Source organism: Cervus elaphus, chromosome 33 (genome assembly GCF_910594005.1).
Source record: "Cervus elaphus chromosome 33, mCerEla1.1, whole genome shotgun sequence".
Lineage (NCBI taxonomy): Eukaryota > Metazoa > Chordata > Mammalia > Artiodactyla > Cervidae > Cervus > Cervus elaphus.
The window spans coordinates 49,148,167-49,172,914 of NC_057847.1; the positions used below are offsets into that span (position 1 = coordinate 49,148,167).

The 24,748-nt window shown below is 39.4% G+C and overlaps 1 protein-coding gene across 7 annotated transcripts in view; it reads right to left on the reverse strand.

Annotated features, from left to right (window-relative positions):
• Positions 1-24,748, reverse strand: part of LYPD6B (LY6/PLAUR domain containing 6B) — a 234,418-nt gene that overhangs the window by 106,524 nt on the left and 103,146 nt on the right. For 3 of the 7 annotated variants that reach the window (XM_043894845.1, XM_043894839.1, XM_043894840.1), the window contains one exon: positions 13,917-13,987. The exons of 3 other annotated variants lie outside the window; for them this stretch is intronic. The gene's annotated coding sequence lies outside the window, so the exon portion shown is untranslated. Of the gene's footprint in view, positions 1-2,462; positions 2,616-13,916; positions 13,988-24,748 lie in introns of those variants that run through there. One more of the 7 variants, XM_043894844.1, reaches the window with a different exon arrangement.

Here is a 24,748-nt window from a genome sequence, read left to right on the forward strand (position 1 = left end):
TGAAGTCCCTGAGGATCAAGCATCCAGCTGCCTCTCCACAGGACACCCTGGACTCCCATCAAATTCAGCTCTCTAGTGGACTCCTCACACTTACCTTCCCCCAGCTTCATTCACCAGGGAAATGGTGCTAACCTGTGTCAGAGAATCATGGGGACAGAAAGTAGTCTCTCCACTTTGCCATTTCCAGACTGTTCTGTTTTGAAGGCATCGCCCCCCACTTTGGTTAAGGGAGCCCTGAGTGATAGTGAAGGACAGGGAAGCCTGGCATGCTGCAGTCCACGGGGTCACAAAGAGTCAGACACAACTTAGAGACTAAACAACAACCACATCCTGGGAAGTACTGAGTCACAAGCTCACCTATGGCTCTAGTCTTCCAGCTCTGACCCACAGAGAGAAGACGGTGTCAGCTATGTGGCACCAAGACAAATGCTCCATTGTTCCCAGCCCTTCCCACTGCATCCTTGTAACCCACAAAATATAGAATGACCTGTCCAAATCCTGCCACATCCCCTGGTTCTCTGAGGGCAGGTTAGATATACATTTGTCAATTAGTGCACAGCCCAACAAACAGTTTCTGGAATCCAACTTCAATAAAGAAAATAACTGTCTACTCTAAAAAGTAGTACACATACACATACATATATACACACATTATCGTCATTTAGTTGCTAAGTCATGTCTACATCTTTTGCAACCCCATGGACTGCAGCCTGCCAGGCTCCTCTGTCCATGAGGTTTTCCAGGCACGAATACTGGAGAGGGTTTCATGCCCTCCTGCAGGGGATGTTCCCGACCCATTGATCGAACCTGCATCTCCTGCATTGGCAGGCGGATTCTTTATCACTGAGCCACCAGGGACGACCATATACACATATGCGCAAACGTATAAAAAAAAGGCGGGAGCCTAGTCCACTCCCCACCCATGGGCTTTTCCAATCTTTAGCCGCAAGTTCTTCTTACAGTCTAATCTAATAACTCCTTGAATCAATGCAAGGCTTATTTCTCCCATTCTCACTGGAAAAGAAGAGTTCATAAATATTGCCCATCTTATATATCTTTCAACACTTAAGGGCCCTACTCTGCCTTCTCTTCTCTGAAACAAATGAACTCTTCTGTGAGTCCATGGCAATCAGCCAATTTTTCATGGTCGCCTCAATCTTGAAAACCTGCAAGTTTGAATCAGACATAAAGACAGCTATATGGCCACAGTACTGCTCCTTCAATATTTAAATCTGTGTGATTATTATACCTCTTGCCTTGTTATATTTTAACCAGAGCCGGGGATGAGAAAACAAGTGCTTTTTTTAGCATCTGTCGCTGCTGACCTGGGTTACCTCTGCAGTGCATGCTTATAGCACTTACCAAGATTATTAAGTGCTCCGGTGACATTATTACAAGAGGGGGCAGGACCAGTGTCAGCCTAATGAGGCGGCGGATGATATCTGATGGTCTCCATCTGAAAATCAGCAGAGGCCAGCCTGTGCACTAATCAAGTCACCGAAGGCCCTTCACCGGGCGGGGCAAGAGCAGCCTTTGTCTCCACCTGAGAGGAAAATGAGCCACCTCCTTTCTAGTGCTAATAAGTTTAATGGAGACGGTTATGTTCCATGGGAAAAGCTGGGCTCTCCTCTTCCAGGGCAAGCATCCAAAACAAGGGGCTCGAGAAGGCAAGAAACTATTCCTTCATGAGCCGCAACCTGAACCCACAAGCACTTTCACGGTACTTGACATGGAATAGGAGCTCCATGCATGTTTCTACTGAAGCCACGATGAAAGAGTTATTAGAATTTACCTATGGTTCTGAACTTCCTGGTAGCCTAAGCAAAGACAGGAAAAAGGAGGACTTCCCTGGTGGTCCAGGGGTTAAGAATGCGCCTGCCAATGCAGGAGACACAGATTCGATCCCTGGTCTGGGAAGATCCCTCATGTCACAGGACAACTAAGCCTGTGTGCCATAACTACTGAAGCCTACACACTCTAGGGCCCACAAGCCACAACTACCAAAACTCCCACGCCTAGAGCCAGTGATCTGTAGAGAAGCCACCGCAATGAGCTCCACGTACTGCAACTAGAGAGCAGCCCCGCTCATCACAACTAGAGAAAAGTCCAAGTGTAGCAACAAAGACCCTGTACAGCCAAAATTAAATAAATAAGAATTTAAAATAAAAAAATAAAATACCCAGTAAAAAGAAAAAGAGGAGAAAGGGGGTAGGGGTGACAACCCTCTGTGCAGTCAAAAATCTGCATGTAACTTAGGGTTGGTCCTCTGTGTCTGTGATTCCACAGCCACAGATTCAACCAACTGTGGATTCAACCAACAAGAGATCATGTAGTATTGTGTTACTTACTATTGAAAAAATTCCCCTACAAGTGGAGCCATGCAACTCAAACCTAGCTTGTTCAAGGGTCAACTCTATACTTGTTTACAAAGTTTTCTTGTGTGAATAAGACAGAATACTAACCCCATCAGAAGATCCAGACTGCAAGCATTGTTTTGGAGAATGTTGAGCACATGCTTCTGAGTTCTTTACAGTCCTCTGCTTCAAACCCATGCAAAGCAGAGGCCAGCAACAAGCCAGTGCCCTCTATGTTCCTTGCTGGGTGGAGATGAGGCCCGGGACCCTTTGCTGTGGTGCTTGCACCTGCACAAACATCTCCTCCAGCAACAAAATACAGAGAAACTGCAAGAGACTAAAAGTAACTGTGTGCATGGGTAGTTGGGGCGAATTGTGGACAAGATACAAAACTGCCACTTTTGAGTAGCCAAGAGCAAAAACAGAGTACTTGCACACGCCCCCTGCACACACCACCACCAAAGGGGTGGGCACACCACCTATGCCAACCCTCTGACCCAACCCCTGGACACACTCCCCACCTCACCCCTTGTAAGGAATCAGCTCAGCCCTCTGGGGGAGTGAGCAGGCAAGGGAACCTGCTGTTTGTTCTCCTTCCCCTCTGCTGCAGCAGGGCCCCCATGAGGCCTAGCCTGAATTTCCTGCCTGGCCTCTGATCAATTTCTATTGATCGAGGAAGCCAAGAATCCTGGTTGGTAACAGAAAGATCTGTTGGTTGCACAAATACATATAAGAACATATTTGTAGCCCACCCACACCTGCTTATGGGACAACAATCAAGGTCAGACAGTAGCTGTTTCTCTGCATCCTTAACAGCCAACAGGAACATACTATGGGCTCTCAGGCATTTGCATTGCTGGCTGGGCCAGAACAAGGGACCCCATGCTCCCAACGACAGATCATGCCCACAAGCAGTCAATCTGGTTTAGAAATGTATCCATGGTTTCTCACCAAGTGATCCAATTGCACTTGCTAATGAGATACAACCAATTCTAGACTTCTTTTTTTTTTTTCTCTTTAGGCACATAGTCACCAATGACAAGACAGAGTCCATATATTCAAACAGGAATGGAGAGAGTAGGAAAAAGAATATAATTTGGTTCCAAACTCATTCTATGAGGCCACCATCACCCTAATTCCAAAACCTGACAAAGATGCCACAAAAAAAGAAAACTACAGGCCAATATCACTGATGAACATAGATGCAAAAATCCTTAACAAAATTCTAGCAAACAGAATCCAACAACATATTAAAAAAATCATACACCACGACCAAGTGGGCTTTATCCCAGGAATGCAAGGATTCTTCAATATCCGCAAATCAATCAACGTAATACACCACATTAACAAATTGAAAGATAAAAACCATATGATTATCTCAATAGATGCAGAGAAAGCCTTTGACAAAATTCAACACTCATTTATGATTAAAACTCTCCAAAAAGCAGGAATAGAAGGAACATACCTCAACATTATAAAAGCCATATATGACAAACCCACAGCAAGCATCACCCTCAATGGTGAAAAATTGAAAGCATTCCCCCTGAAATCAGGAACAAGACAAGGGTGCCCACTGTCACCACTACTGTTCAACATAGTGTTGGAAGTTTTGGCCACAGCAATCAGAGCAGAAAAAGAAGTAAAAGGAATCCAGATAGGAAAAGAAGAAGTGAAACTCTCTCTGTTTGCAGATGACATGATCCTCTACATAGAAAACCCTAAAGACTCTACCAGAAAATTACTAGAACTAATCAATGAATATAGTAAAGTTGCAGGATATAAAATTAACACACAGAAATCCCTTGCATTCCTATATACTAACAATGAAAAAACAGAAAGAGAAATTAAGGAAACAATACCATTCACCATTGCAACAAAAAGAAGAAAATACTTAGGAGTATATCTACCTAAAGAAACAAAAGACCTATACATAGAAAACTATAAAACACTGATGAAAGAAATCAAAGAGGACACAAACAGATGGAGAAACATACCGTGTTCATGGATTGGAAGAATCAATATTGTCAAAATGGCTATTCTACCCAAAGCAATCTATAGATTCAATGCAATCCCTATCAAGCTACCAACGGTATTTTTCACAGAACTAGACCAAAGAATTTCACAATTTGTATGGAAATACAAAAAACCTCGAATAGCCAAAGTAATCTTGAGAAAGAAGAATGGAACTGGAGGAATCAACCTGCCTGACTTCAGACTCTACTACAAAGCCACAGTCATCAAGACAGTATGGTACTGGCACAAAGACAGAAATATAGATCAATGGAACAGAATAGAAAGCCCAGAGATAAATCCACGAACCTATGGACACCTTATCTTTGACAAAGGAGGCAAGGATATACAATGGAAAAAAGACAACCTCTTTAACAAGTGGTGCTGGGAAAACTGGTCAACCACTTGTAAAAGAATGAAACTAGAACACTTTCTAACACCATACACAAAAATAAACTCAAAATGGATTAAAGATCTAAATGTAAGACCAGAAACTATAAAACTCCTAGAGGAGAACATAGGCAAAACACTCTCTGACATAAATCACAGCAAGATCCTCTATGACCCACCTCCCAGAATATTGGAAATAAAAGCAAAACTAAACAAATGGGATCTAATGAAACTTAAAAGCTTTTGCACTACAAAGGAAACTATAAGTAAGGTGAAAAGACAGCCCTCAGATTGGGAGAAAATAATAGCAAATGAAGAAACAGACAAAGGATTAATCTCAAAAATATACAAGCAACTCCTGAAGCTCAATTCCAGAAAAATAAATGACCCAATCAAAAAATGGGCCAAAGAACTAAACAGACATTTCTCCAAAGAAGACATACAGATGGCTAACAAACACATGAAAAGGTGCTCAACATCACTCATTATTAGAGAAATGCAAATCAAAACCACAATGAGGTACCATTACACGCCAGTCAGGATGGCTGCTATCCAAAAGACTACAAGCAATAAATGCTGGAGAGGGTGTGGAGAAAAGGGAACCCTCTTACACTGTTGGTGGGAATGCAAACTAGTACAGCCACTATGGAAAACAGTGTGGAGATTCCTTAAAAAACTGGAAATAGAACTGCCATATGACCCAGCAATCCCACTTTTGGGCATACACACTGAGGAAACCAGATCTGAAAGAGACACGTGCACCCCAATGTTCATTGCAGCACTGTTTATAATAGCCAGGACATGGAAGCAACCTAGATGCCCATCAGCAGATGAATGGATAAGGAAGCTGTGGTACATATACACCATGGAATATTACTCAGCTGTCAAAAAGAATTCATTTGAATCAGTCCTAATGAGATGGATGAAACTGGAGCCCATTATACAGAGTGAAGTAAGCCAGAAAGATAAAGAACATTACAGCATACTAACACATATATATGGAATTTAGAAAGATGGTAACGACAACCCTATATGCAAAACAGAAAAAGAGACACAGAAATACAGAACAGACTTTTGAACTCTGTGGGAGAATGTGAGGGTGGGATGTTTCAAAAGAACAGCATGTATACTATCTATGGTGAAACAGATCACCAGCCCAGGTGGGATGCATGAGACAAGTGCTCGGGCCTGGTGCACTGGGAAGACCCAGAGGAGTCGGGTGAAGAGGGAGGTGGGAGGGGGGATCGGGATGGGGAATAAGTGTAAATCTATGGCTGATTCATATCAATGTATGACAAAACCCACTGAAATGTTGTGAAGTAATTAGCCTCCAACTAATAAAAAAATTAAAAAAAAAAAAAAAAGAATATAATTTGGGTTTAAAAAAATAATTTCATTGAGTAGTATCGTCATACATACTCTCTCAACACAGAAGAAGTCACACTGTATTGTATCAGCTTCTAAGAAAGATAAATAGAAATTGTGAGAGAGCAGTAAGCCTACCAAACTTCGAAATTTAATGCAATTTCCCTCTTAAATTTAAGAGGGAAAAGCCTGAAAACTCCTCCTGTCAGCCAGGTTGAGGTGAAACAAATAATAATCTTACATGCTATTAGAGATAATATCATTGATACGTTGTGTCAAAATGCCCTCATATCAAAATCTAAACTATCTATTCCTTTCATCCAGGAAATCCATCCATTTCCAAGACTCTATTACAATGAAAAAATATAATATTTTTCTATTTATTTAAAATGCAAAGAAGTACATATAAGAATGTATTTGTAGCCTGTATAAGTATTGTTTATAAAAAGAAAAACAGAGACAGGTAAATTTCTATTAATAGAAATAAAGCAAGGCTTGTTCAAAGAACCATGATTCTTTCATTCTTGGCATGCACAAATACTTACTGAGCATCTGCTATACTGATGGGGTTCTAGGCAATTTGTTACCTCACAAAAAATACACCAAAAAATCTCTGGTCTTGTTGAGTTTATATTCTAGACATAATGGTTTCAAATACATTCTACACATTCTTGAAGTATAGACATGCATGTATCTGTATGATATTTCTGCAATACAGGTAATGCCAGATGCACTCTTGAATGAAACCTTTGTAAAGCTCTGAAGCCCCGGTGAGTCCCTTCCATGCAAATAGGAAGCCATTGGAACAGGTTTAATATAAAAAATTAACACCAGCTTGAACTTTAGAACACACTTAACTGGTTTTCAGTCCGGGCTTTGATGTATACACTAACTGTACAAACTCAATTTATTTAACGTCTACATTCCATACTCACAGAATTACCACAAGAGTTTAGACAAAAAGAAAAAAAGTCTAAAAACTCTTTAGAGCTGCCTGAGAAAAAAGTAGATACTCAGTAAATTTCTTTTTCCTGTCCTTTCTTTTCAGATTGTCTCGACATTCAAAACCCTTAACCACTCAATGTCTTTCTCCACTAATTGATTATCCAACTTAAAAGAAAATACATTCTTTAAAAACATTCAAATAATAATTATGTTGCTGAATCAAAGAATTTTTAATTGTCCTCACTCTCTTTCCTGTCTCAGCTCATACATCACAAAAAAAAAAAAAAAAACCTTTCCTTCAGCAACTATATCTTTGTACTTCTTAGCACTATTCCTTCTTCATAAAGGAAGTTGGTTTAAAAATATTTTTAAATTAAGCAGATATCTATTAGCTTATTCTCACCTGTATTCTGATAGTCACTTTTGTTTCCAAAAAAATAATCCTTTTCTCATAAAGCCTACATGTCAGCAAGGGCAAAAAAAAAAATTTTTGTTTTTTACAGAATTTGAAAAACCCACAGGCATGCTGAAGACCTAAACTGACCGCAGCATCCTCACCATTTGCTTTCTATTGTATGTTTTCCCTTAATTCACACACTCCATTTAATGCCTGAGACTGTGAGCACAATAAAATCTTTCAATAGAGTATCTGTTAAATAATTCCAATCATGAAAATAAAGTCCAGTGGCATAAAATAAGCTCTCTCATGGACCCCCTGCCATCTGGGAAAGTGATGCTCTAGCAGCTAATCTGCTGGAAGGCTAATGAAGACCCAGGTTCTCCAGGTGCTGGAGTTGGCCTCCAGTTGTCAGGCTCTACTAAAGTAATTTTTTCATATAGTCCAGGGCACAAGCGGATTAAATATTGAAAACACTTCTCGAAACTTACTATCTTATCTTTATATCATGTTTCATCAGATGCTTTCAGGAACTTAGCACCAAGAAAAAATATACTGTAAAAATAATGCTGTTTTATATGCCTATGAGAACTGTGTAGTCAATATATTCTTCTTTTTGCTTTGCTTACCAAGAAGTTCAAACCAGATATAAATCTTAATAACTCATTTATTCATTCATCTATTCAGTAAACATACATGGAGCCCTTACTACATGTCAAGGATCATGCAAAGTCTTGATTATTCAGAGCTCAAGGGTACAGTCAGCTTTTCAGAAAGCCATGGGCAGATACTGAATTAAGAAGGGACCATTTCTGTGACTGAGATATACATAGGATAATCTGAGAGCTCATCGAAATGGTACTTCATCCAGCCTGGGGAAATACAGGGGTAAGCAGGGAGAATCAAGGATGGTACCCCAAAAAACTGAAATATTCAATAAGATATCATCTCTGGTTCTTGGTAAATTATCTCCCATTTGATTTCTGATGTCTCTAATTTTCTTCTTTAAAGATACTTTTATTTTCTTCTTTAAAGATAATTTTAAACCTTCATAGAAAGAGACTGGAAAAACATACATACTTACTTAATCATACATATGCATATTTAGACATACAAATAAAAGTCACTAAACAATATCCTTTTAGCCTAAAGGAACCCTCAAATTTTATAAAAACACAGCTTTGTTGCAGTTGTTCAGTCACTAAGCCATGTCCAACTCTTTCCGACCACATGGACAGCAGCCCCCGAGGCTTCCCTATTCTTCACTGTCTCCTGGAGTTTGCTTAAATTCATGTCCATTGAGTCAGTGATGCCATCCAATCTGTCACCCCCTTCTCCTCCTGTCTTCAATCTTTCCATAAAAGTCACTAAACAATATCCTTTTAACCTAAAGGAACTCTCAAAATTTATAAAAGCACAGCTTACAATAGGATATTACCAAGGTCTCCAAGAAAACCAGACCTAATTGGGAGTAATCTGCTTTTAAGAGTTCATTCTTGCCATGAATATTTTCCATGATTCCAAAGTAACTTTGTTTAAAAATATGAAGGTATCTTCTTACTAAGCACAATCTCAGCCTTGCCTCTTCACTACTGTTTAGCACACCAATCCCAGAGGTGTTGATTCAGTAGCTCTGGGTTGGTATGTGGTGATTAACAACAGAGGTGGACTCTACACTTTCTAGATGGATTCTGGCTTACTTCCAGATTTGGCTAATGCAAAACCAGTGCATTCCTTTGCCTCCTCCTCCACCAACCTTCCCCTCTGCCACGTCATTCACTGTGAGAGAATGGGGTGTCTGGCATCATTTCAAGTTCTATCATTGGTTCAAATCTATCCCTCAGCAAACTGCCTTTATTTCAGAAGAACACTTTCTAGTGATCAGAACTGCAGGGGAAGTAAAACAATTTTACATTTACATAGCATTCCCATCCCCAAAGGAATAGTTTCTATGCCTACAAATACCACAGAAGCAATAAAGGGTTTGGTGGGTTGGAGTCTTTTTTGTGACTTTGTAAAAAGTCAGAATACCATGTAATAGATAATACTTAACAACAAATACCATAACAAATATTTCATACACATGACTCCCATTTAATAGCAACCACCTCATAAACCTGTGGTAAAAATGATAATATCTAGCTTATAAATCCAAAGCAGCAAGGGAAGGAAGTTTCCTTTCTTCTTCTTTCTTTTCTCTCTTTTCCTCTCCCTATTTTTGCATACCACTTATCACCAGAAACACACTTGTTTCCCCTCTTTCTTTAATACAATATATGCCCTAGAAGTTCACTACTATATCTCCAACTCCTGACACCAAGAAGTCATGTCAATAAATATTTGTTGAATAAATAAATAATGTTTTTCAAAATTTGTTTAGCTCATTCACATTCCATCCTTGCAGCTCAATACTAAAAACCAAGGCACAGTGAAGGTAGAAAGGACACTTCCCAACCTCTTCTTCTCCTTTACTCTAGCAAAGAACATCCTACAAAAAGCCAAAGCTATTAAAACAAATGCTCCAATAAGTTCTGTTACTCCTGAAGCAGCCCATCTAGAACCTTTACTGTATAGATCAACCATTGAATGTATTTTGATTTAGCAGTTTTGACACCTTTGAAACCTGCCCACTCTTCATGGTTCCCAAAAATGTTCTGAGTGTTTCTCAAAGGGAACAGAAATCAAAGAGAATGTCTGGTTATGTCTTTGAAATGAAACATGGTTATACTAACTCGGTTTCCAATATCTTAAGTCAAAAGAAGTGGGGGAGTGTACTAGGATCACTGATGAACAGTGATACTAAACACACACACACACAGTGATACTATATAGCATTCATGAACCTCACTAAATGGACCACACAGCCCCAGTGTACCATGGGTACAAAGGCTACTTTGACTTCAGAATCTCTGCAGCCAAAACATTCACCTTCCCAAATATGAGTCTGTAAACCCCTTACTGAGTTTAGTTAAAGAGGAAGTAACCCAGATATGCAAAGAAAAATCACAGGAGACCTAGGAACTGACAAAAAGAGAATCATAAACTACAGCTAAATAAGCAGTAAACTGTCTGACCCAGAGTTGCTCTTGGTTCTGTCACTACAAGGGACAGACCACAGTAAAAAAAAAAAAAGGAAAGAAAGAAAGAAATTTCAGAATAAATAAATAAATAAAAGCATCAGTCCACAGAAGCCAAGGAGCTTCAAGCAGGCCATAATTCTAAACCTCAGTACTCTGGCTTGACGTTTGCTACCAAAGTGCTCTACTAAACTGCCTGCCAAGGAGCAACGAAGCAGAGCCCTTGCAATTCTTTCAACAAGCTACTGAGAGTGGAAGGCTAATTTAATGGGGCAGGGCCAAGCGCATTTAACAAACTGCACATCGGTAAGATGGAAATAAGCTGTCCTCATCTTCAGCAGTAACTCTCCCTGCTAAGGAGCTCCAAAGTAGTGTTGAAGCCTTTCTCCCTCTTGGTGTGTAGCTGCCAATGAATTTGTTTCCATCTGCAGAAAAGAGGCTGCCAAAACATGAGGCTTTACCCAGCACCACTGGAGCTATCGGAGCCATGAATGGAAAAAACTCAAGCAGCATCTGATTCCTTTCCTGGAGAAAGGACACATGGAATCATGTCTACTTGTCCTTAACCCACACACTTTTTCCAAGTTTCTTTCCCCTTACCCCAAAGGAAATCAAATCATCACACATGGAAGGTGAGTTCATTTCCACATCAACCTTTTGAGTGTAAGTGTGTACCAGGAAGCCTGGACTCCACCTAGAATGTTGCTTTTATTTGCTGCACTCAGGGTGTCTCGCTAAGCCTGGAAAAGGCAGCCTACCAGTCTGACTAGTAAAGTTTTTGGGGATAAGTGAGAGCAAAAAACACAAAGAATGGCCAAAAAGGATTGATGATGAAAATAATTCCTTCAAAAAGAAAAGCATCTCAGAAAAATCCACAGAATTAGAGACTCCTAGAATGACAGCACTCCTGGGCATCATTTTAGCCTCTTCTTTGTGCTTTGGAGATGAGGAAATCGAGACCAAGAGAGGAAGTGACGTGCCCCAGATTACATAGCATGTGGCTGAGCAAAGCTGTGTATCACAGGTCCCTTCCATACTGTTAGGCTGCCTCTTCTAGAAATGGAATCGTGAGCCATCAGCCACGCTGCAGAAAATCAAACAAAACAGGACAGACAAGAGTTTGATTATCATATCCAGAGAAGAGCCATGTCTGAAATGGAGGTCATCAGGGTGTCTCGCTGTCTTACTCTAGACAATTTCCTGTGAGAACAATTCAAGTCACTTAAGAGACAGACTTAAGACTCAGCAATCTTGAGCTCTCTGTTGCCCTCATCGCTGACAACTCTCCCATCCTTTGGTCATCAAACTTAGAAGTGCCACTGACCAGACACATGGCCCACACCCAGATTTTCTCTGGGGGCCTGCAGACAGGTAACAGGGAACATTCAATGTATAAACTACTGTAGGACACTGACAGCCCTCAAATGATTAGCAGCCTACATCACCTTCCCACTCTGCTATCTTCCTTCTTTATCTCCTTCCTTCTTTATCTCATACTTTGTCAACCTGTCTTTCTTCCCCTCTCCCTCTTTCTCATCTTTTCTCAGTCCTGGCAACACAACTAAGAGTTGTTTAGACCTGTTGATAACTGATAGGAAATAAAATGAGAAATTGCTGTTTGCCACAACAAAGTTAGAACTCCCTCACACCATACACAAAAATAAATTCAGAATGGCTTGAAGACTTTTAGATATAGGACATGATACCATAAAACTCCTAGAAGAAAACACAGGCAAAACATTCTCTGACATAAATCATAGCAAGGTTTTCTTAGTTCAGTCTCCCAAGGTAATAGAAATAAAAGCAAAAATAAACGAGACCTAATCAGACTTATAAGCTTTTGCATAGCAAAGGAAACAATTAACAAAAGACAACCTAAGGACTGGGAAAAAATATGTGCAAAAGAGGCAACTGACAAAGGCTTAATTTCCAAAATATATGAACAGCTCATACAGCTCAATAACAAAAACAAACAACCCAATCAAAAAATGGGCAGAAGACTTAAATATGACCTTTCTCCAAAGAAGACATACAGATGGCCAACACAAGAAACAATGTTCAACTTTGCTACTTATTAGAGAAATGCAAATCAAAACCACAATGAAGGATCACCTCACACCAGTCAGAATGGCCATCATCAAAAAGTCTACAAATAATAAATGCTGGAGAGGGTGTGGAAAAAAAAGGACCCTCCTACACCGTTTATGGCGATGTAAACTGGTGCAACCACTATGAAGAACAGTACGGAGATTCTTCATGAAACTAAAAACAGAGCTGCCATATGATCCAATAATCCCAGTCCTGGGCTATATCCAGAGAAAATGCAAATTCAAAAAGTTACATGCACTCTAATATCCATAGAAGTACTATTTACAATAGCCCAGTTATGGAAGCAAAATAAATGTCCGTCAATAGATAAATGGATAAAGAATATGTGTGTGTACACACACACACATATACACACAATGGAATATTACCCATCCCTAAAGAAGAATGAAATAATGCCATTTGGAGCAAGGGAGGGACCTAGAGATTATCATGCTAAATGAATTAAGTCATAAAGAGAAAGACAATTATCATATGATATCACTTATATGTGGAATCTAAACTATGACACAAATGAACTTATTTACAAAACAGAAACAGACTCACATAGAAAACAAACTATGGTTACCAAAAGGGAAAGGAGGGGGAGGGATAAATTGGGAGCTTGGGATCAGCAGAAACAAACTACTATATATAAAAATAGATAAACAACAAGGTCCTACTGTATAGCACTGGGAAGTATATTCAATATCTTATAATATAATGGAAAAGAATACGAAAAAGCATACACACACATATATCTCTGTATGTATATGTATGTGCATGTGTGTATATACACACAGACAAAACTGAATTACTTTGTTGTACACTGGAAACTAACAACATTTTAAATCAACTCTATTTGAATTTTTAAAAAAAGAAATTGCTGCTTATCTCCAATGAACAGAAGTACAAGATTAGGACTGAGAGCTGTTTGAAGTACATGCCTGTTAAAAACATTCAGGAAGCTACAACATAAAAGTACTTGAGATGAAATGAATTCAGGATCACAAATTAAGATCAACCACCACCTCTACATTGCAACATTATAAGACATAGCTCAGTATCAAAAGTTCTTTCATAAAAAGTCAATATGATTACAGGAAGATACAGAAATCACAATATTTAACAGATGTGCAAGCATAATGTGCAAGCGTAATCCCCAAGATTAATGAAACTCCAGATCACCACTGTTTAATATAGTTTTTGCTAAGCACGAGTAGCTCATACGGTAAGGATTTGTAGTTCAATCAAAATATCTTCTCTGCATCCACTTGGGAACATAATACTCACAACATCCATGTGATTAACAAAAGCAGCCTAGTCCAGGAGGGTTGCCAAAGGCAGGCAGCAGTGTGGCATATCTAAACAAATGAACATGGAAAGGTATCATTATGACTGATGTTGTAGACAATGGGGATAAAAAGCTTTTATAATAAGTAAGAGGCTTTTGGCAGGGGACAAGTCTTAAAGAGGTCCTTAGGCTCAATAACCTTTCCCAGCCACAAACCAGATACAAGAAAGATCCAGACTTTAGACAGTGTCCTCTTGTCCCCAGGCAGAAATATCCAAAGAATGTAGACAGAGTGGATGCAAATTTTCAGCTGTGGCAGGAACAGGAAAGAGCACCGGCAATGCTCCTCTTTCCAACCCCAGAGAATCACTTAATTCAGCCCCGCTATAACCAGGTGGCTCAGTGGATAAAGAATTCACCTGCCAATGCAGGAGACAAGGGTTCAGTCCCTGGGTTGGAAAGATCCCCTGAAGGAGGGCATGGCAACCCACTTCAATATTCTTTCGTGGAGAATCCCAAGGAGAGAGAAGTCTGGTGGGCTGCAGTAGTTCATCGGGTCACAAAGAATCGGACACAACTGAGCACATATGCATACATAACTTAGTGGGACCAGGCCGCCCTCTCTTTTTCATAAGTGGAAACCCTTGGTTTTTGAGCAAGCACCTTGAACTTTACCTCCAGGTATAAAAAAGAACTTGCCAGGTACCTACGACGGATGACTAACTTTCATCCCTCCTTGATTAATCACTCCATGGATGTCTGCCTAAATAAAGACTCATTAAGGAATGGCTACAGTACAGAAGCCAAAACACTCTGATGTCCAAATTAAAACAGTTGGCTCTTCCTCCTTCTCCTCCCCTTAAAAAGGTATTGAAAGGTTTTGTCCCCCCTAGAACAATACAAATGCAAATACATCAGGAAATCTGCCATTTTAGAAGAAAGGGCTGGAGGACAGGTCAGCGGAGTGGTAAAAACGAAGTCTTCAGCGGGAGACTCATAGATGGAGCATGTCCTGGCTGTGTCTTAGAGAAACCCAAAGCACAGAAATATAAGGCTTGTCTTAAAATGTGGAGGGAGAAGAGCAGCTGTTCGGGGTCCTGGCCCGACAGGCCTTTCAAAGGAAAACAGAGAAGAAGAGGTGCGTTCCTCATATTTGAGCATAAGGCCTACAGCAGCCAGGCTCCGGGATCAAAGGTGAGGGCCTCTGATGAAGCAGAAGCAGAAGCCCAGGGAGGGAAAAACAGAACAAAAAGCCACCTTGTTCACAACAGGAAAACCCACGTCAAGAAGGACTGCCGTTGTTGTTCAGTCACTCAGCCATGTCTGACTCTTTGTGACCCCAGGGACTGTAGCCCACCAGGCTTCCCTGTCCTTCACTATCTCCTGGAGTTTGCTCAAACTCATGTTCATTGAGTCGGTGATGCCACCCAACCATCTCATCATCTGTTGCCCCCTTCTCCTCCTGCTCTCAATCTTTCCCAGCATCAGGGTCTTTTCCAATGAGTCGGGTCTTCACATCAGGTGACCAAAACATTGAAGCTTCAGCATCAGTCCTTCCAATGAATATTCAGGGTTGATTTCTCTTAGGATTGACTGGTTTGATCTCTTTTCTATCCAAGGGATTCTCAAGAGTCTTCTCCAGCATCAGAGGTTTGAAAAGTGAAAGTCACTCAGTTGTGTCCAACTCTTTGTGAACCCATGGACTTTACAGTCCATGGAATTCTCTAGGTTATACTGGAGTGGGTAGCCTTTTCTCTTCTCTAGGGGATCTTCCCAACCCAGGGATCAAACCCAGGTCTCCCACATTACAGGCGGATGCTTTACCAGCTGAGCCATAAGGGAAGCTCACCAGAGATTTGAAAGCATCAATTCTTTGGCACTCAGCCTTCTTCATGGTTCAACTATCACATCTGTACATAACTTCTGGAAAAAACATAGCTTTGACTACGTGGACCTTAGGTGGCAAAGTGATGTCTGAGACCATGGCAAAAAAATGAGACAGTGTTTTTTGTGGTCAGCATGTTAGCCCTCTGAGTGAGGTACCTGTCTGAATGTCTCTTTCTTTGTCCTTCCCAGATACCCTAGCTCTGCTGGCAGGTCCTGAGACAATCCACTCAATAGCCAAGATTTATAGAGCGCCTGGCTTGCACCAGGAATTGAGTTAGAAATGAAGTATGCAGAGAAGCATTCTACAGGTTCTCTGCTCTGAAGACACGAAGAGCAGAAAGAAAAGAAAGCTGGGTGGAATCTACCAGCTTTATCTATTTCATCATGAGCACCAACATTTGCAGAAGCTGTCAACATCACAGAAAACGCCTTGTGTTTCTACAAAGCACTTCATACTCCCCATTCCTCCTTCAAAAGGTAACTTCCCCCACCAAGTAGATATAAAAGCTCTCACACATTGGAGCTGCGTTCCCTTGACTGAAGATTGTCTCCGGTTAAAAACTAAGAGGAGGAAGTCCCTGGAACTTATTAGTGATTTATAGCTTTGTATGAAGGAGTTAACCACATCCATCCCAAAAGGAGCAGTTCAGGTAGAGTCTGAAGGCTGGTTCCCTAAAAGATGTACAGAGGTCAGTCCAGGCCTGCCACCTGTCCTAATTCTTTCAGGCCACACTCCCAAAAAACATCCTGTTTGCTATTTTTTTATATATTCTCAAGTTCAGAAAATTATTCATGCTCTGAAGTAATTTCACATGCTGGAACTCTTAGATTTTTCTTTTTTTGTTAGTGTCTTAGAAGTCTTGTGCCTAGTCACTCAGTAGTGTCTGGCTCTTTGTGACCCTATGGACTGTGGCCTGCCAGGTTCCTCTGTCCATGAGAATTTCCCAGGCAAGAATACTGGAGTGGGTTGCTATGCCCTCCTCCAGGGGATCTTCCTAGCCCAGGGATCAAACTCAGGTCTCCCGCATTGCAGGTGGACTCTTTACCATCTGAGCCACTAGGGAAGTCCCTTGGAAGTCTAGGAGAGATCAATTTAAAGAACCTTCCTAAACATATGGATTTTGGTTATTCTTGTCTTGCATGTCCCCAGTATATAACTAGCAGAGGCTTCCATGTATTTGAAGGGTATCCCCTATATGTTGAAAGCATGCAGTAGACCTCAAAATTGCAGATGCCCTTTGCTATTCAAAGGCAAAGGGTTCTCCCCTGTGAGTTCTCCCTTCCTCTCATTTGTGAAGTTCAGGCAGGTGGCCTATATAATTTTCACCAGATTTTCTTCTGGAGTACAATCAAGGGCATTAGAAAACTATGCAACATTAAAAGTCAAGCTGTTTCAAGAAAAAAAAAAAAAAAAAAGGCAAGTGATGCGGCATGTCCATAGCATCTGAGCAATGAGCAGATCCTTAACTTTCTACAACACATCTTTTTGCTATTTTGTTAGTACAAATGTCTCCGTAATTGAAATTCTGACATTTTGAAAAGACAAAATTTAGGAAGTGTTTCACATGCAAAGATTCTCTTACCATTGTTCATTTGAAACAGAGTACCTTACACATTTCTTTCAATGGTCTCTACCCAGAAGAGACAAGAACACTAAAGACTGCCTTGATTTCTTTTAAAAGATTTTCTTTATGTGTACCATTTTTAAGTCTTCATTGAATTTGTTACAATATTGCTTCTGTTTTATGTCTTGGTTTTTGGCCACAAAGCATGTGGGATCTTAGCTCTCCAACCAGGAATCCAACCTGCACCTCCTGCATTGGAAGGTGAAGTCTTAACCACTGGACTGCCAGGGAAGTCCCAAAACTGCCTTAACAACAAATAAAAGCCATTTCTATCCTCCACTCTCCATCCTGGGATGCTCATGTAATTACAGCAGCTGTTCATCAGTAACAGAAAGGGAGAAGTGGTACCAATGATGATAACCAAAATAAGGAATCTGTTTTCAGAAAATATCTCTAAAGTCCATGATTTGGATCTATAAGGTGAACCAAACAACTTGCTCTGCTAATTAAGACTTATCTATCAGGAGATTTCAAATGCTATTTGAAGGTACATCCCTAAAATGTCATAGTTACCCAGATCTCTGTCAAGCTACCTGGAAAAATGTAATTCAATTCCAGAAAATTATCACATGGTAAGTGTAGCCAGATTACTGGGAGAAATATCAACAACCTCAGATATGCAGATGACACCACCATTAAGGCAGAAAGTGAAGAAGAACTAAAGAGCCTCTTGATGAAAGTGAAAGAGGAGAGTGAAAAAGTTGGTTTAAAGTTCAACATTCAGAAAATTAAGATCATGGCATCTGGTCCCGTCGCTTCATGGCAAATAGATGGGGAAACAGTGGAAACAGTGGCTGACTTTTTTGGGGGGGGGGCTCCAAAATCACTGCAGATGATGATTGCAGCCATGAAATTAAAAGACGCTTACTCCTTGGAAGGAAAGTTATGACCAACCTAGACAGTATATTAAAAAGCAGAGACATTATTTTGCCAACAGAGGTCTGTCTAGTCAAGGCTATGGTTTTTCTAGTAGTCATGTATGGATGTGAGAGTTGGACTATAAAGACAGCTGAGCACTGAAGAATTGATGCTTTTGAACTATGGTGTTGGAGAAGGCTCTTGAGAGTCCCTTGGACTGCAAGGAGATCCAACCTGTCCATCCTAAAGGAGATCAGTCCTGGGTGTTCATTGGAAGGACTGATGTTGAGGCTGAAACTCCAATACTTTGGCCACCTGATGCGAAGAGTTGACTCATTGGAAAAGACCCTGATGCTGGGAGGGATTGGAGACAGGAGGAGAAGGGGATGACAGAGGATGAGATGGTTGGATGGCATCACTGACTCAATGGACATGGGTTTGGGTAGACTCCGGCAGTTGGTGATGGATAAGGAGGCCTGGTGTGCTACGGTTCATGGAGTCGCAAAGAGTAGGATACGACTGAGTGACTGAACTGAATTGAAGTGTAGCCAGATACAAAAAGAAAAATAAGCTGTCTGGGAGATCAAGATAAGAGAATATAAGAAATGGAGTGCACTTCCTCCCCGCAAATACATGAAAAATACCTCTACATATTAAACAGCTCTCATGGAATACCTACTGAACACTGGCAAAAGATGTCATACAACCTAAGCTGCAAGAAAGATCACTAAATAACCAGGTACAAAAAAAAAAAACTTCCTGCAGACAAAAGTCCAGGACCACATGGCTTCACTGAGGAATTCTACCAAATGTACAAAGAGGAATTTACATCTATCTTTCTCAAAATCTTCCAAAAGACTGAAGAGAAGGGAACACTCTGAATGTCATTCTATGAAGCCACCATTACCCTTATACCAAAACCAGACAAAGAGAAGTCACTCAGTCGTGTCCGACTCTTTGTGACCCCATGGACTGTAGCCTACCAGGTTCCTCCACCAGACAAAGACACTACCAAAAATAGAAAATTAGAGACCAACATCTTTGATGAATATAGATGCAAAAATTCTCAACAAAATATTAGGAAACCAAATGCAACAACACATTAAAAAAAATTATACACCATACTCAGATTCATCCTACGGTCACAAGGATGGCTCAACATATTCAAATCAATGGGATATACCATGTCAACAAAAGAAAAAACAAAAATCACATTACCATCTCAACAGATTCAGAGAAAGCATTTGAATAAAATTTAATAACCATTCATGATAAAAATTCTTACCAAAGCGGGTATAATGGGAACATATCTCAACATAATAAAAGCTATTTATGACAAATTCACAGCCAACATAATACTTAACTGTGAAAAGCTGAAAGCCCTCCACTAAAATCTGGAACAAGACAAGGATGCCCACTCTCACTATTTCTATTCAGCACAGTACTGGGAGTCCTAGCTACAGCAATCAGATAAGAAAAAGAAATAAAAGATACCCCAACTGGAAGGGAGAGGTAAAATTGTCGTTATATGCAGATAACATGATGCTATATACAGAAAATCCTAAAGACTTCACACGACAACTTCTAGAACTGATAAATAAATTCATCAAGGAAGCAGGATACAAGATTAACATTCAGAAATCTGTTCCACTCCTTTACAATGACAACGAAATATCAGAATGAGGATGTTAAAAAAAATCCTTTTTAAAATCACATTTAAAAATACCTAGGAATAAACCCAACCAAGGAGGTGAAAGACTTATATGTTGAGAAATATAAAATACTGATAAAAGAAACTGAAGATGATTCAAAGAAATGTAAAGATATACCATGCTCTTGTATTAGAAAAATTAATACTGCTAAAATGGCCATACTATTGAAAGCAATCTACAGATTTAATACAATCCCTGTCAAATTACCCAGAATATTTTTCACAGAGCTAGAATAAATAATCTTAAATTTTATATGGAACCACAAAAGACTCAGAATTGTCAAAGCAACCCTGAGGAAAAAGAACAGAGCTGTAGTCATAACTCTTCTGGCCTTCAGATAACACTACAAGGCTACAGTAATCAAAACAGTGTGGTATTGGCACAAAAATAAACATACAGATTAATGAAACAGAATAGAGTCCAAAAATAAACCCACACACTTACAGTCAATTAATCTTCAACAGAGGAGGCAAGAATATACAACAAAGAAAAGATACTCTCTTCAGCAAGTGGTGCTGGGAAAGCTGGACAGTCACATGTAAATCAATGAAGTTACAGCACTCCCTCACAGCATATACAAAAATAAATTCAAACTGGCTTAAATACTTAAGAAATAACACCATAAACTCCTAGAAGAGAATGTAGATGAAATATTCTTTAACAAACTGTAGCAATATTTTAATAGTCAGACTCCCAAGGCAAAAGAAATAAAAGCAAAAATAAACAAATGGGACCTAAACAAACTTATAAGTGTTTGCACAGCAAAGAAACCATTAACATAAAGATAACCTACAGAATGGGAGAAAATATTTGCAGGCAATGCTACCAAAAAAGGGGGTTAATATCTGAAATATACAGCCCATAAAACTCAATAAAAAAAATCAATCAAAAATGAGCAAAAGATCTAAATAGACATTTCTCCAAAGAAGACATTCAGATAGCCAATAGGCACATTAAAAGATGCTTAACATTGCTAATTATCAGAGAAATGAAAATCAGAACTACACTAAGGTATCACCTCCCATTAGTCAGAATGGTCATCATCAAAGAGTCTGCAAATAATAAATGCTGGAGAGGGTGTGGAGAAAAGGGAAACTTCCTCTACTGTTGGTGGGAATATAAGCTGGTGTAGCCACTATGGAAAACAATATGGAGGTTTCTCAAAAATCTAAAAATAGCATTGCTCTATGATCCAGCAATCCCACTCCTGGGCATATATCTAGAGAAAGCTAATTCAAAAAGGTACAATGTTCAGAGTAGCACTATTTACAATAGTTCAGATATGGAAGCAACCTAAGCATCCATTGACAGATGAATGGATAAAGAAGATGTGATATGTCTGTGTATATCCATACATAGACACACATACATACAAACACACACAATGGAATAATATTTAGCTGTAAAAAATAATGCCATTTGCAGCAGCATGAATGAACCTAGAGATTATCATACTAACTGAAGTCAGAGAATGATAAATATCATATCACTTATATGTGGAATCTAAAAAAAAAAACCACAAATGAACTTATTTACAAAACACAAACAGACTCACAGACACAGAAAACAAACTTGTTACCAAAGGGGAAAGAGCAGGGAAGGATAAATTATGAGCTTTTAATTAATTAGGATCTTGTAAGACAAAAAATATCCTACTGTATAGCATGGGGAACTTTATTCAATATCTTGTAATAATCTATAATGGAAAAGAATCAAAAAAATATAAATATCTAAATACATATATGTCAGATTGTACATATATATACATGTGTGTATATAAATATATATATATATCACTTTGCTGTATACCAGACACACAACATTGTAAATCAACTAAACTTCAATAAAAAATAAAAATTTAAAAATAAAAATAAGATACAAACCTGATTTTCAAGAAGCAAATGCTAGCAATACCATATTCATGTGGAAAGAGCAACTTGAAAAATGGGTTATGTCCTTTTCTTTTAAATAAATAAATCAGTTGAATGCATATGTTACATGAAAATGTACCTCTTAAAGAAATTAAAACCCCAAATATATTATTCTATTTTTTCCTTAAAAAATACTCATTTGCCTATGTAGTATTGTATTTTGAAGACACACTCCTAACCAACGACCTCAGAGTAATCAGTGCAGTAAAAAAAGATCATAAGTTAGTTAGTGTGTGAAACACTAGGTGATTAGCACACCGTTATACCTAAGAAGCCAAAAGTAGTTCCATGGATCAGCCTACACTTATACACACGTTAGCTATAACCAAGAGGCATCAAGGAACTGGGGCATCCTATCGACAGATTAGTCAGATTTTCTACTTGTATCCCATATTCTGAGAGGTCCTCCTGTTACAATATTACAAGGTCCCAGGATAAATAGAAAAGCAAACTTTATAAAGCATTTCTGACCATCAAGGAAAGTAAAGAAAATATTTAAAAGGAGTTGAAAGATAATGGAAAGCAAAGGAAGGGAGGAAGGAACAGGGAAGAAGTTTAAGGTAAATTCAAAATCATAACTGGCAAGCCACATACATTAGTCAAGATCACTCTGGGAGCAGATGCTATTCAGTCTCTGGCATCAGAGACTGAACTCCCACCCCTCATATGCTGGGGTAGCTGGGTCTGAGGCTTGTGCATTAAGCTGGGACTCATGAAAATAGCTTATGTAGTCCCAGGTCCGTCCTGTCCCCCAAGTTCCAGGACATAAGAAATGCACATTTTCTCTGGAGGAAAGCTCTCAACTTAAGCCCTTAATACTACTGTAAATTAAATCAAATACAAATTCTCAGAAAAAAAATATTCCTCAAAACATGAAGCAACATAAATCAGAGTGGCTAGAAACAATAAACAACAGACAGTGAAAGTGTTAGTCACTCAGTCATGTCTGACTCTATGTGATCCCATGGACTATCCATGGAATTCTCCAGACAAGAATACTGGAGTGGGTAGCCAGTCCCTTCTCTAGGGGATCTTCGCAACCCAGGGATGGAATCCGGTCTCCTGCATTGCAGGCAGATTCTTTAACTTCTGAGCCACCATGGAAGCCTGCAAACAGAATTATACCCTCTATTACCAGTGTTTAACATTCTTAGACACAGGATAATTCTATATATAAAATAATTCACATAATAAGATATAATTAAAAAATACTCCCCATTTAGATAATTGGAGTAATACTACAGAATGCCAAAGACAATAATAATATTACAAAAAGCAGCCACAAAAAATTTCAACAATTAGGCTGAAAGGAGATCTCTAACCAGTGACAACTGAAGTCAGAAGACAGAAGCAGAAGATAGAAGTTATCTTCCAAGTGCTAGGAGGAAATAACTAGAAATCCCAGTGAAGCTATTTTTTAAGAATGAAAAACATTTTACTCTAAACAAAAACTGAGACTTTATTATCAACATAACGTCACTAAAGAAATGTTTAAAAGATATACTTTAGAAGAGAAGAAAATGAACCCAAAGAAATGTTGAAATGCAAGAAATGGTAAACAGAAAACTTGGTAAATATATAGGTAACTTTTTGGCTCAGAGGCTACAGTGTCAGCTTGCAATGTGGGAGACCCGGGTTCAATCCCTGGGTCAGGAAGATCCCCTGGAGAAGGAAATGGCAACCCACTCCAGTATTCTTGCCTGGAGAATCCCATGGATGGAGGAGCCGGATAGGCTACAGTCCACGGGGTCACAAAGAGTCGGTCACCACTGAGTGACTTCACTTCACTTGGTAACCATAATTTTGTTTTCTATGTCTGTGAGTCTCTTTCTGCCTTGTAAATAAGTTATTTGTATATTTTAGATTCCACAAATAAATGATATCATATGGCATTTGTCTTTTCTGACTTGTATCACTTAATATAATAATCTCTAGATCCATTCATGTTGCTACAAATGGCAATATTTCATTCTTTTATGACTGAATAATATTCCATTATTTACACACACACAGATACACATATCATGTTTTTATCCACTCATCTGTTGATGGACATTTATGTCACTTCCATGTCTGGGCTACTGTAGATCGAGCTGCTATGAACATTAGGGTACATGTATCTTTTGAAATCAGACCTTTCATCTTTTCCCAGATATATGCCCAGAAATGGGATTGCTGGATCACAAGGTAACACTATGTTAGGGGATGAGACTGATAACTCACTGATACAGAGAACAGACTGCTGGTTACCAGAGACGGTGTGAGGGTGGTGGTATTAGACAAAAGAGGTCAAAAGCTACAAACTTCCAGTTACAAAACAAATAAGTCCCGGGAATGTAATTTACAACATGGTGACTACACTTAACAATACCATATTGCATATCTGTAAGTTGCTGAGAAAGTAATTCTTAGAAGTTCTCATCACAAGGAGAAAAAATTATAACTATGTATAGGGAAAGATATCAACTAGACTTACTGTGTTTTTATTTCATAATACATACAAATATCCAATCATTATGTTGTACACTTGAAGCTAATAAAAAGTATGAAAGTGTTAGTTGCTCAGTCATGTTTGACTCTTTGCAACCCCACAGACAGTAGCCCACTAGTCTCCTCTGTCCATGGAATTCTCCAGGCAGGAATACTGGAGTGGGTTGCCATTTCCTACTCCAGGGAATCGTCTATACCCAGGGATCGAACCCAGGTCTGCTGCATTGCAGGCAGATTCTTTACCATTTAACCACCAGGGAAGCCCACACTGGAGTGGGTTGCCATGTCCTACTCCAAGGAACCGTCCCAACCCAGGGATCGAACCTGC